General features: G+C 53.6%; 1 protein-coding gene across 2 annotated transcripts in view; it reads left to right on the plus strand.

Annotated features, from left to right (window-relative positions):
* The first annotated feature begins 698 nt into the window (after positions 1 to 698).
* CDK18 (cyclin dependent kinase 18) overlaps positions 699 to 14,762 on the plus strand; it is a 39,146-nt gene continuing 25,082 nt past the window's right edge. Inside the window, exon 1 of one of the 2 annotated variants that reach the window (XM_065649365.1) lies at positions 699 to 792. The gene's annotated coding sequence lies outside the window, so the exon portion shown is untranslated. Of the gene's footprint in view, positions 793 to 1,454; positions 1,645 to 14,762 lie in introns of those variants that run through there. The other variant, XM_065649364.1, reaches the window with a different exon arrangement.

Consider the following 14,762-nt stretch of genomic DNA (forward strand, 5'->3'; position numbering starts at 1 on the left):
CATCCCTTTTCCTCTACAGGGGCTCAGCTTTCACAATTCTGCAATGCCATCTGTGAACAACTTCCCTGTTCCTCAAACTGTCTCCCAGCAAACTTGATAGCTCTAATATAAGAAATGAGAGTCAGCAAGTCTCCCAAGACTCCCACATTCAAAAAGGAAAAAGGAGTTCTGTCAGCAGCAGAACTAAGGAAGCCCAAATTTGTGTCTTCTGGACAGTCTTCTTTGTGGAATCTCAGATGTCTAGAAAGGAGAAGATCCTATATGATACCCTGCAATAGGATTTCCCCACTGTGAGCTTGTGCCTCCTTTCCTCCTCCTCACCAGCTCTGCTGTGTCCTCTGTGTTCCTGCTCCCCACACTCTGTGTAGATGGATTTTGTTCCTTCCCTGCCCAGGTGTCCCCTTTGCCTTCCCCCGCCACGTTAAACCTCCCGCACATCCCTCAGATTTAGGCATAATACCCACTAATTACAAAAACTATCCTGACAGACAGGATGCTCTGTAGAGGGGAGGCGAGGATTAATATAGCAGGGGATATAAGAAATTAATTAGTTTCAGACAGACAATGTTGGCACCTTCAGTCAGCCTGATTTATTCCCGTGGCTGGCCTATTTTTGGCAAACCGAGAACGTTTGGCTAAATATAAGACAATAAATAGCTGGGATGGAAAGCGAAGCTGCTGCTAAATACATAACCCCACTGGAGTGACACAGGCTGAAATTTCTGAGGCAGCCCACGGGTCCCCAGCGTGTCCCCATTCCACGGGCTCCCATTCCAAGAGCCTCAAGGACGAGTAGGAAGAGCTACAGGAGGGAACTCCCCGGACTCGCGTGTGAGGCGGGCGGGGGTGTGTGTGTCCGCAGAGCCGCCCCGCTCCCCGCTGCGCAGCCCGAGCAGCGCCGGCTCCCGCCCGCAGCGCTCCCGGGCCGGCTGCGAGGGCAGCGGGGCCGGGCGGGCAACCGAGCCCGGGGCTGCGGCGGGGAGGAGCCAGCGGAGCGCCGAGCGGAGCTCCGAGCGGAGCGCCGGGTCCCGCACCGGCCCCGCACCGCTCCAAACCCGACCGGCACCGGGACTGCCCCAACCCCTCCGGCACCGGGACCGGGACCTGGACCGGGACCGGGACCGGGACCGGCGCCGCTCCGGTACCCACACCGCTCCAACCCGTACTGGCACCGCTCCAACCCGTACTGGCACCGGGACCGGCACCGCTCCAACCCCTCCGGCACCGGGACCGGCACCGCTCCGGTACCCACACCGCTCCAACCCGTACTGGCACCGCTCCAACCCCTTCCAGCACCGGCACTGGCACCGCTCCAATTCTTTCCGGCTCCGGTACCGGCACTGCTCCAGCTCCGGCATCGCTTCTGCTCCGGCACCGCTCCGGCGCCTGGTACCGCCCCAGACCTTCCCCAGCCCCGCTCCTGCTCCAGCACCGGCACCGTTCCTGACCCTCTCCAGCCCCGTTTCTGCTCCGGGACCGGCCCCGTTTCTGCTCCGGCACCGGCCCCGCATCTGCTTCGGCCCCGTTTCTGCTCCGGCCCCGGCCCCGCTGCGGCCCCCGCAGCGCCGCCCCCGCTCTTCCCCGGGTCCCGGCGTGGCGGCGGCAGGAAGGAGGAAGGAGGCAGAGGGAGCAGCTCGGCGGCCGGTGAGTGCCGGGGGTGAGCAGCGCGGAGCGCTGGGGGTCCCCGGCCCTCCCCTCCCGCGGCGCCGCCGGCCGGGCAGCGCTGGGTCGGGGGCTGTCGCTGTTCTGGGGACTGTTCGGGCAGAAAGTGCTGGGTCGGGGCGGAGGTTGATAGCTGAAGCTGGAGGTATGCTGAGCGAGGGTTCGGCTCTACACCGAGAACAGCAAGGATTTGTACCTGTCCGTTCCCTGGTGGAGCAGATCCCTGCGTGTGTTTTGGTCCTAAACGTGGTTTAGGGAGCCCTGGTCGACCCTTTAATCACTATCAACATGCGCCGTTTCGTTGACACCCCTGGCATGAGTCCCTCTGTGCGGGACCTGGTGGGGACCCTTCAGTCTCTGGTGTGAAATTTTCCAGGGGGAGCTCACACCCAAGGTCTGTCTGGTGGGTTCTCTGGCTCAGGCCGGCGTCCCGCTGCGTGCCGGCAGGACGGCATTCTCCTTGCGCTGCATTTTTTTGTGGCTGTTGGTATCAGCCGCATCTCTCCAATGCTCCTGTTGCTCTGACAAGTTCCCAGGGGTGTGGAGAGCTTGCCCCCAGAACCCCTGTCCCTCTCCTCGCTGGCAAGGAGCTCCCCAGACAAGACCCCGCATTGAGAGCTGCTCTTCCTGCAATGCCAGCACTCGCTCCTGTAAAGTCAGGCTTTCATAAACTGGCTCTTCTCTCCCTGAAAACAAACTGGAATGAGCACGCTGGCTGGTGGGCACAGTGGTGGCATTAGCTCTGAAAAGAAGACAGCGTCAGAGTCAGGCCGGGGGCTGCTGCCGTTGTGGGTTTTGTGCTCTCCGTCAACCAAAGGAATGGTGGAGAAGGGACCTGAAGGGAAAGCACCTTGAACGAGCATCAGGCAGAAAGTTGGTGCCTCGGGATGAGATTGGTGAAAGTGCCTTCAGACAGGACCCTCTCCCTGCAAGGAAATGGGATTAATTTCCTCCTTAGTGTTAATGGGGTGGCACGTAGATCAGCAACATGTGCAAACACACAGAGCTGAGATGTGGTAAATGCAAGCAGAGTCTTGTTTTCCAGCCTCGCAAGGCATTGGCAGAGCTTCTGGGTCACCCCGTCTGTGGAGAGGTCATGAAAACCCGTTCTCATGATCCTGAAAAGATTCCCTTGATGCAAACACCAGGCCATTAGAAATTTCTTTGCAGAAGAGGGCTGTTGGGCATTGGAACAGGCTGCCCAGGGAGGTGGTGGAGTCATCATCCCTGGAAGTATTTAAAATACATGTAGATGAGGTTCTTAGGGACATGGGTTAGTGGTGGACCTGGCAGTGCTGGGTTAACGGTTGGACTTGATGATCTTAAAGGTCTTTTCCAACCTAAACGATTCAATGATCAGCGGTGGCATGATGGCATCTCAAAGTGCTTTTGCAACCTAGAGCATCCTTTCCTTTCTGGAGAAGACCCAAGTATGTTGACGGGATATGACATGTCCAAGAGTCTGGTGCAAAGAAGGAATAGAAGGTGGGAATCTGGTTCACCAGCTGGCACCTCATCCGTGAGATTTTGTCTGTGTTGTACGTGTGAGGCATCCAGCACACAGTTTGCTGATTTTTGGACTGTCATGCTAGACGACTTCTGTGCAAGTTTTGGTGCCCATTCTCCAGGTGGGACCACTTTTGATGGGAGGTTCTGCAGGTTTCACATATTTGTTTCCAAGAGCCCAGACTTATTCCCCAATGCAGGAAAGTATGGGTACCATGTCTAAATGAGGACAATTAATAAATGAGTAGTGGAACAACCTCCCCAGCAATGGTTGGGAGCTCCTGCTCTCTTATCCTGCTTCAAAAAGAGAGGAAATTTTCTAACTAAAGAACAGGACTCTGGAGATCTGACCCTGTCCCCGGCCTTGCCATGGATTCTGTCTGACCATGGACACATCACCGCATGCCCATGTCTGAGTTCCCCCATCTGTTAACACTTGACCTTGCTTTGTTCTCTGAAGTTTGCTCCCTGGGCTCTCTAGAGCTCTGGGATGCTGGCAGAGACAGGCATGGAAGCACTAAAATACTCGTCTCCATGCCGTGAAGGCCCCTTTCACTGAACAAGCCCTCTTTGTGGTCCCGTGAATGGACCCTTCGGGCTGCGCTGGCAGGCGAGTGACAAAGCATGAAGTGATGCTGTCACATATTCGGACGGTACAGGTGACTGAAATGCAGCCGACGTGCCCAGCTGCTTTTTCCCGTCTTCCCAACAAGTGCTTTACGTCTTTAGCTGCTGCCTTTCGTGTGCATTTATTGCCGTGGTCGCTGTCTGGTTGATCACAGTTGGGCGCTGGGTACAGCCCTGGTGTGCCAAGAGCATGGGTGCGGGAGGAAACGGTTTTTGCCGTCTGTTGCTGGCGCTGTAACGAGACGAGATAGATGAAGGCAGCTTCATTTTCCGTACGGGGAAAGCGGAGAGACAAAATGGCTTGTTGGAGGTGCTACGAGGAGCTGCGGTAGCGCAGGGAATTGGATTTTGGTCTCCTAAATCCATGAGGATCCCACTGTTCCCTCTGTCCTTTCTGCTGTGCCCTGCCACTTGGTGAGACAGAAACCCATGGATGTACTTCCCATATGTCATGTATGCACTAAAATATCCACATTGCAGTTTCCACTGGGACCATCCCCTTGGTCTGGCCTTCTGGAGAGAAATGAATGTTTGGTCAATGCTTGTAAACCCTGAGACATTCCTCTGGCTTCCTTACAGACATGAGGTTTGGACCAGGAGATCTGAGAATCTCCAGAAAACCTGGGACACATGTTTGGAGTCATGTCCAAATAATAGTAAGAGTTTCCAGGAAGGTTTATAAGAGCCTCCCAAATTCTCCTTCCGTGCTCAGGGAAACTGAGGCAAAGTTAAAGCAGCTTCTCCAGGCAACAGGACAGGAGGTCTTGACTCTGGGCCCCGCTACAGAACTCAGCAAAGATCCAAACCCAGCCTGGAGTGAGTTTTGCTCTGGGTAATTAGTGCATTGAAACCCCCAAAGGTCAACTCTGGTTGATGACAAGGTCTCAGTTTGCATCTTTACAGGTAGAAAAACAATACAAGGTCTGTGTTTAAAAAGGCTCTTCAGCTGCTTTCAGCAAACGGTGTCAGCGCAGAGGTTTGACCTGCTGGGTTTGCTTTTCTCTAAATTAACTTGCTTCTGCTGTTTGTAAAAGGAAATCTGATAGCAGAAAGCAACCTGTTGATGAATGTAGATGCAAAAGTCCAGATTACAATCTGGTGAACGATTACCTTTGCGGAGCATCTTTTGCCCTCTCTTTACATTTCTAATCAAGGTTTCTTTTCAGGTGGCATTTTGCCTGCAGCCAATGTTCCTCAGCTGCTGCTTGTTTGCTCAGTCGCTCCCAATCTTCACTCGTACGTTTGTCTAGCCAGCCTGGCTGGAAAAGAAGCTGCTGTGAAATTATTTTCAAGCCACCGAGCAGAGCCAGCAAGCCTTCGGGGACGGCTGGGGTTCATCTGTGCTTCTGACACCGCTGCAATCTCTCATCTCTCTCGTTCTTTTTTCGCCTCCCTCTTTCTGCGCAGCTTATTCTTGCTCTACCTCCGATCACAGCTTGAGATCTGTATTCTCTTGCCTTCTGGGTTTCCTCGCTGTTTAGGGATGAGCTCCAAGCCACCACAATTAAGGCTGGATTTTTGCAGGCAGGCTGCATTCCCCCTGGGAAATGTCCACATATATTCAGCCCAGCCTGCTGAGCTGATCTCTGCCGAAAATCTGACCATTTCTCTTCACACCTGAGCAGCAGCTGGGCCCTTGTTAAAATTCTCACTCGTGTGCTGAATGCATAATGCACCCCAGTTTCAAGTGTAGCCGGGTCCTGCGAGAATGTGGTTGGTGAAGCAGAAGGATGCTCCAGGTTTGGGGGCACTTGCTCCAGAGAGCTGGATTCAGACACCAGCACCAGCTCTTCTGGTTTTTGCGGCTTTTCTATGCTCTTAATTCAGGTACCGTCGCTGCCGCACCAGGGTGCTGGGAGGATAAATGACTCTAAAAGTGGAACCGAGGGGTGTTTGCCCTGCTGTTTTCAGAGATGCTTTTTGGGCACTGGGTCTCCCAGGGCAGCTCAGGCAAAGATGTTTCAGAGCATCTCGGGCTGGGGCTGCCACTGACCCCCCTTCTGCTTCCCTTTTCCTTTGTGGATTTAAATCAGGGGCGTTTTGAAGCAAGGATGGTTTCTTATCACTGCCTTTTGCACGGCGAGTCCTCAGTCTCTGGGGCAGCAGGCACTACCGTAACAAAAGGAATACATTATTTGAGTGGCAAATTTGTGATCCAGAGCTGCGGGTGCCTGGTACCGGTCACCTGTGCCAGCGCTGCGGGGACACACGGTGTCATCAGAGCTGTCACTGCTTGTGACGCACAGAGGAGGAAGCAAACGGGATGGGGTGGTGTTGGGTTTGCTGCCTTTTCGTTAGCACAGGGGGAAGGGTGCTGCTAACGAAGGCACTTCATTGGCAATTAATAGTGCATTCAATCCTATCGTTTTGTTGCTTTTAAGTTTTGTTAATGGCACCCAAACAACTCACCCACGCACCACCCTGGAGCATCATCATCTTCGTTTATCGGGTGGGAAACTGAGGCACGGAGCGTATTCCTGGCGTTAACAAGGTCCCATCACTGATGGCACTGGATCTCCAACTGGGGTCTGATACTCTCTCCAGCATGTGCTGGTTTGTGCTGGTCTGTAGCCAACAGCCCATTTCTCGCTGGGGTCTGAAATGACATGAGTTTTATTTGTCTTTCGGGCACCCTTTCAGTTTTTGCTCATGACATGCCATGCCGTAATGTTTTTATTGCTGAAGACTTCTACATGAACCCTTTCCCCCTCCTTCTCTTTCTTCCCCAGCCTCTGAAATGCTCAGCTCTTTCCTTTAAACAACCCACATTTCCCCAGCCAGGGGCTTTGGAGTGGGGCGGGAGGGTGGATTTGACCAGTTTCATGGGGCGCTACTGTTGTTTTGGTGACTTTTGAGTTGCTAAATTAAAAAGGAGAGGCTGTTGAAGCATAAACACTGAAACCTCTGAAGAAATCAAAGCGTGCCTTTTTTGGGAAGCAGAAACATTCCAAACGTTCCGTTTATTTCTGCTATTTCTCCATTTTGATTTAAATAGTTTATTTTTACTCCGTCTATTTAATTATTTGGTAAGTATTAATATACTGGTCGCTCAGGGGCGATGATTCATGATCCCAGTTAGATTTAGCTACAGCCCCCCCCACCATCACTTCTCCCTCGCGCCCACTTCTCCCCAGCGCTGCCCGCTCTTGAAGCCGGATTCTTTTTTAGTTGCTAAATCCGACAAGGTTTATGAACAGGAGCCTTAACTCTGCGCTTGTGAACATGCACATGCATACAAATTCGTGGCTGTTGGGGTTTTTTTTCTGTATTCCAGTGTGGAACATCACCTGGAGCTTGGTTTTATGCCTTCTAGCATGGCTTGAATTATTTGGTGGAAAGCCTCTTAGACTGGCGGCTTGTGCTCTGAGCTGTGCTGGGGCAGATGCTGCCAATCTCTAGATACCCAGAGATGCCGCCGGGGACCTACTGAGATCTTCAATAGCACAATTTTGGTTTGATGGTGTCTTTTGGTTTTTGGTTGGTTGGTCGGTTTTTTTACTTTAAAAATCCGGTTTGAAGAGTGTGATAGCAGCTGAAGGGATCTCTTTTCACCCAGAAAATGCATCCTCCTATTGCATCTGCCCATGTTGGTAGGTTAAATTCTTCACCAGGTGCTCGGGTGGTGTAAATCAGCCTTGGTCTGCTGAAGTCAGTAGACCCACAGCAGCACAAGAAACAGCGACTTTTGTCGCCAGCCAAGGCTGCGAGTGTCACAAATCCTCCCCGGTTTTGTAGCAGGATCTCTCCTGTAATGTGTGCTTGTGTCGTCCCTGCTGTCACCCAGGTAGCACAGAGAACTGGAAACTCATTTCTGCAGCACCGGCATCGCCAGTGACCTGGCGGAGTGTGTGCTTCAGAAACTGAGGATGCAGTGAAACGCTTGGCGATCCTTGGATGGCCAGTGATCGCAGAGAGGTGAGGAACCGTTCCTGTGCTCTCGTAGGCAAGAATAACCTTTCTGGCATCTGTTCCCCATGCCTCAAATTGGAGCAATGGTGGAGCTGCGAAGGAGAAGCAGTAAGGAAAATCTGCATTCAGCCCAAAGCCTATATTGCTCCTTCTGCTACAGATATTCCTGCGGGTTGGTCACCTTGTAATTAGTAACTAATTACTGCGCAGTAATCACTGTGCCACGGGATACAGGGAGTATAGGCAGTCAGGAACAGTATCTCACAAATCCCAGCCTTTTCTTCTCTGTCCTTTGTATTTTGCCCGTGGTATCTGACTTGCAGCCCTGCCCATCAGAAGGGACATCAAGGGTCAGCCTGTGGCTGGGAGCCTCCGGGCGCTGTTTGCTCTTCGTGTTTGCAGTGAGGAGGCTGAAGGCCGGTGTTAGTCCCGAGCAGGGCACAGGGCCGTGCCCGCCAGGGCGGCCCTTTCTGCAGCTCTGCCAACGTTCCCCGTCCTGCTCGAAGACGACCACATCTCGGGGCGAGGCTCCGCAGCCCTTGCCGTCTGCCCCTACAATAAATTCATTGAAGTCGTGTGCTTCCCGAGCGTGGCACCGGCCAGAGGAGGTGAATTAGCAACCCCGGAGAGTGAAAGGCTCTGTTAAAGGCTCTCGGTATCCCCGGAGCAGGTTGGGCGCAGACGGGGAGATGCTCTGGGGCCGTGGGGACCTCCTGGTCCGTGCGCCCTGGGGATGGCACAGGGCCCGTGTCACCCCTCCCTGCAGCCGCAGGCGGAGCAGGGGAAGAACCCGCGCAGCCCCTTGGCCCGTCAGCTGGCGCATTTTCGTTTCTGAGGACGAGCTGAAGTCTGAAACGCCACCCAGCGCAGAGGAAACCTCTGCCGGGCCGAGTCTCGCTGCGGGCTTGTGTGGTCGAGGCGAGAAACCGCGAAGGGATGTCTCAGACTGCCCCGCTCCGAGGAGCCAGGGGGTTTGTTTCCCTGCCGCTTCGCTTTCTGATTCAAGGCAGAAAACCTCTCCTGGGGGCCGGGGAGGACGCGCTGTCGGGTCCGTCACGAATCAGCAGCAGCATCACGAGCTGCTGCGGTGCCTGGGCCCAGAGGGACGCGGGGACGCGGAGGCCTGGATCCGCGAGCGGGAGCCCCGCGGTCCTCGTGCCGACCAGGCCCCTTGGAGCCATTTCAGCTCTTTGGGAGGGTCCCAGAAAGGCTGCGGATGGTCCGGAGGCACCTGGGCGGCTTTCCTAGCACCTGGGGTTTAGGCAGGAATTTGCAAACGCTATTTGCAATGTAAATTGGTTGGGGTGTGTGTGTGTGTGGGACAGAGAAGCAATGTGAACTGCCTGGGAGTCTGAGGAGGAGGCAGAACTAGTGGTTTTAATGCTCTTTTTGGTCATACCCAGGGGCTGTTTTGTGTCTCGTCCAAAAGACAATTAAAAATGCAAAGAGTGCCTCTGTGTCCCCAAACTTCTCTCTCCATTAAATGAACCACCGCGACACCCTGTACCACCTTCACATCCCGCCCTTCCACCGGGATCCTGCTTTAGCAACGACTCCCAAAGCCCCTGCAAAGAGCAATAGGAGTGCGGAGCTTTGGAGCTTTCCTGGGGCTCCTGTCGCTGCCCCATCCCAGAACCACGGCTGGGATGTGCCGAGGTGTTGAATTCCTGGAATAGCTGGAAACAGGTATTTCCCCTGTGCAGGAGGTGCAGAGAAAAGGTCTGATGGAGTCATTTTACTTCCACAAAAACATGACGCAGTATGTGAGGGAGAAGCCGTGTTTTTCTAAATTACCGTTAGCAGCATGTGTTCTATTTAAGTACTTAATCCCTTTCAATCCCTTCTTATTAACGATTAATTGTGCAACTAATCGCACTATGATAGCAGCGTTGCCAGTGCAGTTAGTTGCAGTGGGTACGAGCAGCCCCACCAGTATTAAACCAGTTTGGCTCGGTGGTGAGAATGGGGCATCTCAGCTCTGCTGTGTGAACAGAGGCCGAATCTCTCATCTCTTTGGGTCTCAGGATTATAATCCTTTCTTATCTCAAGCGTTTCCTATGAAGCGAACAGCTTATCAGCTCGCGAGGCAGGAGAGGAGGAGAACTGAACACAACCCAGTGAGCTTTGAACAGCCCCGCTTGATGTCGCCCCTTTTCATCTCGCTTTTGAGCTTGGAGTCTCCTTGACTGCCGTTACGGAAAACCACATGGAAATATGTCTGTGTTTTGATTTGGGGGGTGGAGGGAGCTGTATTTGAAATTATTTCCAGACGTGCTTCTGATGTCTCCCAAAAGGGCCGGGGACCGCAGACCCTATCGCTCCCTCCCAGTGTCCAGGGGCTGGTGAGTCCAGCTGTGTGTTTTCCTGCAAGAGATCTCTCTCGCTCGCCCCTTCGCTCTGTTTATCTCCTGCTGGGCTCTGTTATCTCCCCCAGTTTCCAAGGCTCGTGCAGAAAAACCCATCGTGCTCGTCAAGGACACCGGAGCTGCAGTGTGGGGGACCCGACCAGTCTGCAGGGCTTTTAAAGTGCAGGGGGCAGGTGGGTAAAAAGTGAAGGGGGAAGGATGGGAATAAAAAGTAAGCTTAAAAAAAAAATTTTTTTTAAAGATATAACTTCTTTATTTTAAAAAACACTAAATAGACTCACTTTGTCTGCCGTTCCCATGACTGACACGGCGATTTTCAGGACACTGAGCAGTGAGCTGGGGCTCGGCTTGGCAAAACAGATGTTATTTACAGTTTAACGAGGAACAAGGTTTATCTAAACAGTGTGCGCTTGCCGAGTTCCCAGATAGGCGTGAAATGTTGCCCTCCATAGGGAAGTGAGCAGAGGTTTGCAGGCACTGAGGCGTGCTTAATCTCTTTATACATATTTCATCTGGGATATCTCTATTTGGTATCCAGACGTGTCCGCGTTTGGTTTAACAGGAAAATGTCGTCGCCACGGTGTGCTTCGCTGCATCAGGATAAGGATTTGGGGCAGGTAGGTGGTGCAGAAGGATGGTCGAAGGTGCTCTGCACGCGTGGGCTGCTCTCTCGGGGACAGGGGTTTCCTGGAAGGCATTGGACTCCGTGATCTTGAGGGTCTTTTCACACGAAAATGATTCTATGATCTCACTGGGTTGTTTTAATGTCAATTGTGCTAGTCAGACCCTAAGTGGAGCAGGACTATTTGAGGATCCGCTTCATTTGCTTTCACTCGTCATTCCCTGAGACATTTGCTGCTGCGAAAATCTCTTTTTGGTGTTTGCTCCTGCATTATTCCTTCTCCGCGTGTGGCCCAGACAATGTCTGGTTTTCACTGCGTTGCCCACCCCCTGGCTCTTTGCAAAGTGGAAACGCTTCACGTGCAGAAGCAAGGAGTGTCGTGTTATTGGCGGCGGTATCGGCGCCGAGATCTGAGAAGCCAGAGACGGGATGGCATGGACACTCGGCTTCGTTCAGATTATGGAGGAAAAATTTGAGTAGCGAAAAGGGGAGAAGGGAAAGAGCACAGGGACAGAAGAACAGGTGAAATCTTCCAGTTCAGCAGTTTGCGGCAGCAGGGCACGTGTGGCGCATCCCCCCCGAAGCAGACGAAGCACATTTGGGGCGGCGCAGGGGCCAGGGGCGAGGGCGAACCATCGCTGGAGGCTGCTCGTGCTAATGCGAGGGTGTCTCCAAGCCTGGCACACGCAGCAACACGGAGCCCTTGCCAGGTTTCCTTCCTCAAAACACATCCCTTATCACCCAGGGATCCCTGGCAGCCACCTCTTGGCTCAGGAAGCTTTTTAAAATCTCCTGCCTTCCTCCAGCCTCGACAGCAGCTTCGTCGAGCAGAAGTCCCCGATCGGAGATTTGGGCGATCCCGTCTCACCTGGTGAGGATGAGCTGTGGGCTCCGGGTTTAGGAAGCCAAACCCAGGCAGAAAGATCACAGGGATGCCCACCCACACATCTGCCCCCGGCTGGGGCTCCGAGCATCGCCGCCGCAATCGTGATAAGGAAAGGTCCGGATAAAAGATATTGCAGCGTTGCTCTTCTCGTGACGGGGGAGACGGGGATGCCAAAAGTAATTACGGTTTGTGCTGTGCTTTGGAATGCTCCGATTCCTCGAGCGTTGGCTCGTTGTGCTCCCTGCCTGTGTGGCTGCATTTCCCTCGTGTCTGAGGGAGAAATACGTCCCCGCACGTGCTCAGGGCCCTCCAAGGATGGGTGCACAACGGGTTGAAGATTAAATACCAGATTAGGGCGATCCTTGGCAGGGAGGTAGACTCGCACTGTTTGCTCGCTGCCTTCCTACCATGTGACTATTCCAGAGCTTTAAATAAAACAGATTTGAAACCGCTCTAAAGAGTTTTATGTACCTAATGCTCAAACAGTGGTAGCACTGCTCCAGGGCACAGCCCTGCGGAGAAAACCAGTCTGGAACTGGTGCTGTAAACTGGGCTGCAGCGGGGAGCAGTCGGTCAGGGACACCGTCCCCTTTCATTAGTTTCTTTTCCTGTTGTTACAGGAAGATCTGAGGGCGATGGGGCGCTGGTTTATTAGCGGTGTCGGCTCCAAGGAGCTGCTGGATCCGAACCGGGAGCTTGCTGGGGGAGGAAGGAGCGTTCATCTCGTGTGAAGCTGTTTGTTTCTCCAGCTCGTCCTCCCATCGCCAGGGCTGGGTGGCGTAGAAATCCAGGTATTTACGGATTGTGGAGCAGAACTGGCCGAGGTCTCAGCCCTTTTACAAGTGCGGTTTATCGGGGTAGTGCAACTCTGTGCGTTTCTAGTCTCCTAGAAAATGTGTGGCAAAGAGCCGAGCTCTTAATTGCTTTGAGCACTGTGGTGGTGCTGCTTCTTATAAATGTTGTACTTCTGTTTGCATTAAAACCATTTTCTCTTTTTTTTTTTCCTGGGAAATTCAGTCCTGTCAAGATCCTTTGACACCAGGGTCTGTCCAGTAAGACGTTTCCCGAGGATCTGGCTTTCATTTCTTGCCTTCGCCTTTCCGTTGCGCGCTGGTTGCTGCCCCCTCCTTTTCTTTGCACCAGAGGTAGCTGCATTTCACAAATTCCACACGACTGTCGGGTGTACAGGGTGTAATTTCTGTTCCTTTAAATACCCTCCCGGGAATGCTTTCAGAAAGGGGAGCCGGGCAGCGGGGTCGTGCGGTCCCTCTGCTCAGCCGTCCCTGCGGAGCGATGCGAATCGTGGGCCACAGGAGGAAAATCCCAGTATTTTCCATTAAAGAGAGAAGGGGACCACTTATCCTGTCTCCTCCTGACCACTGCAGGGAAAGCGAATCCCAGCTTTTCCGTGAGCTCTTGTCTTTGCAGTGGCAATTGCAGACGAGCTCTGGGAGCTCTGCGTGGGCTGGAGAAAGAACGAAAGCTTTAATTTAAAAAAAAAGAAAAAGGAAAAGGAGGAAAGAAAATAGCAATTAAGAAGGCAGCAGAGCCTACGTCCCCCATGCTGTGTGAGCGTGTGGATGCCAGCGCTGCAGAGCTTTATCCAGCGGGGCCGAGCTGCAGGTGACGTCCAGCTGGGGAGCAGCTCGGTGGGACTCGGTCCCTCCTGCACCAGGGATCTTCTCCCATAACCTGGATCCTCCTTCCCGTCCAGCAACAAAGGCAAGGCAGGTGCTGACAGCCTCAGCCACAGGTTAAACACTCCTGGGAGAGAAAATAAGAGGCTTTGTGTTGCTGAGAATGGCTTTTGTTGGCAGCTGGGAGCTGGCACCCTCTTGGCTGTGTCTCCCAGCCACCTGCGAACGGCAGGGCTGGCGTTGTGCTTCTGGAGGGTCTTCCCTTCAGCAGGACCCGGGAACGCTTTCTTGGTTGTGCTGGTGTATTGACCTGGACAGGCTGGAGAGTTGGGTGGGGAAAGATTTAGTGAAATATAACAAGGGCAAGCGCAGAGTCTTGCATCTGGGCAGGAACAACCCCAGGTTCCAGTGTAAGTTGGGGAACGAGCTGTTGGAGAGCAGCGTAGGGGAAAGGGAGCTGGGGGTCCTGGGGACAGCAGGGTGACCATGAGCCAGCACTGGGCCCTTGTGGCCAGGAAGGGCAATGGGACCTGGGGGGGATTAGAAGGGGGTGGTCAGTAGGTCAGAGAGGTTCTCCTGCCCCTCTGCTCTGCCCTGGTGAGGCCGCATCTGGAATATTGTGTCCAGTTCTGGCCCCTCAGTTCCAGAAGGACAGGGAACTGCTGGAGAGAGTCCAGCGCAGCCACGAAGATGCTGAAGGGAGCGGAGCATCTCCCGTGTGAGGAAAGGCTGAGGAGCTGGGGCTCTGGAGCTGGAGAAGAGGAGACTGAGGGGTGACTCATTCCTGGGGATCAATATGGAAAGGGGGAGTGTCACAGGATGCAGCCAGGCTCTTCTGGGTGACAACCAGTGATAGGACAAGGGGCAGCGGGTGCGAACTGGAACACAGGAGGTGCCACTTGAATATGAGCAGAAACTTGTTCCCGGTGAGGGTGCCAGAGCCTGGCCCAGGCTGCCCAGGGAGGTTGTGGAGTCTCCTTCTCTGCAGACATTCCAACCCGCCTGGACACCTTCCTGTGTAACCTCATCTGGGTGTTCCTGCTCCGGCGGGGGGGTTGCACTGGGTGAGCTTTCGAGGTCCCTTCCAGTCCTTGACCTTCTGCGAAAAGGAACCTTTGTCACGTTTGGGGTGTGCTGTGACAGCCAGGTGACGGGGAGGTGATGCTGGGAGAGGACAGCGCGGGACATTGGGTCTCAGAGGGGCTGGTGAGGGGCAGGCGGGCGTCACAGTGAGAGCCAATCTGCCTCGGATGCAGTGTGGATTGTCTTAATTAATTGTCAGTAAATAATCGTTTGAGTGTCATAAAAGGCATGGACCAGACTGGTCTTTGCTGGTGATGTTCTTTTTCAATAATTGTGTTGATATTGCCGCTGCTGCTCGCTGTGCTTGGAGCTCGGTGTACACATAGTGGGATGCTTGTTGTGAGAGACGTGCCAGCTGTGTAATAAAAGGATCAAAGGAGAAAGTCATGGAAAAGGGTAGAGAATTGGCTAAATACCTAAGCTGTGGAGTGCTGGCTGCCCCAGCATTCCCAGCACAGCTCTTT

Source organism: Caloenas nicobarica, chromosome 21 (genome assembly GCF_036013445.1).
Source record: "Caloenas nicobarica isolate bCalNic1 chromosome 21, bCalNic1.hap1, whole genome shotgun sequence".
Lineage (NCBI taxonomy): Eukaryota > Metazoa > Chordata > Aves > Columbiformes > Columbidae > Caloenas > Caloenas nicobarica.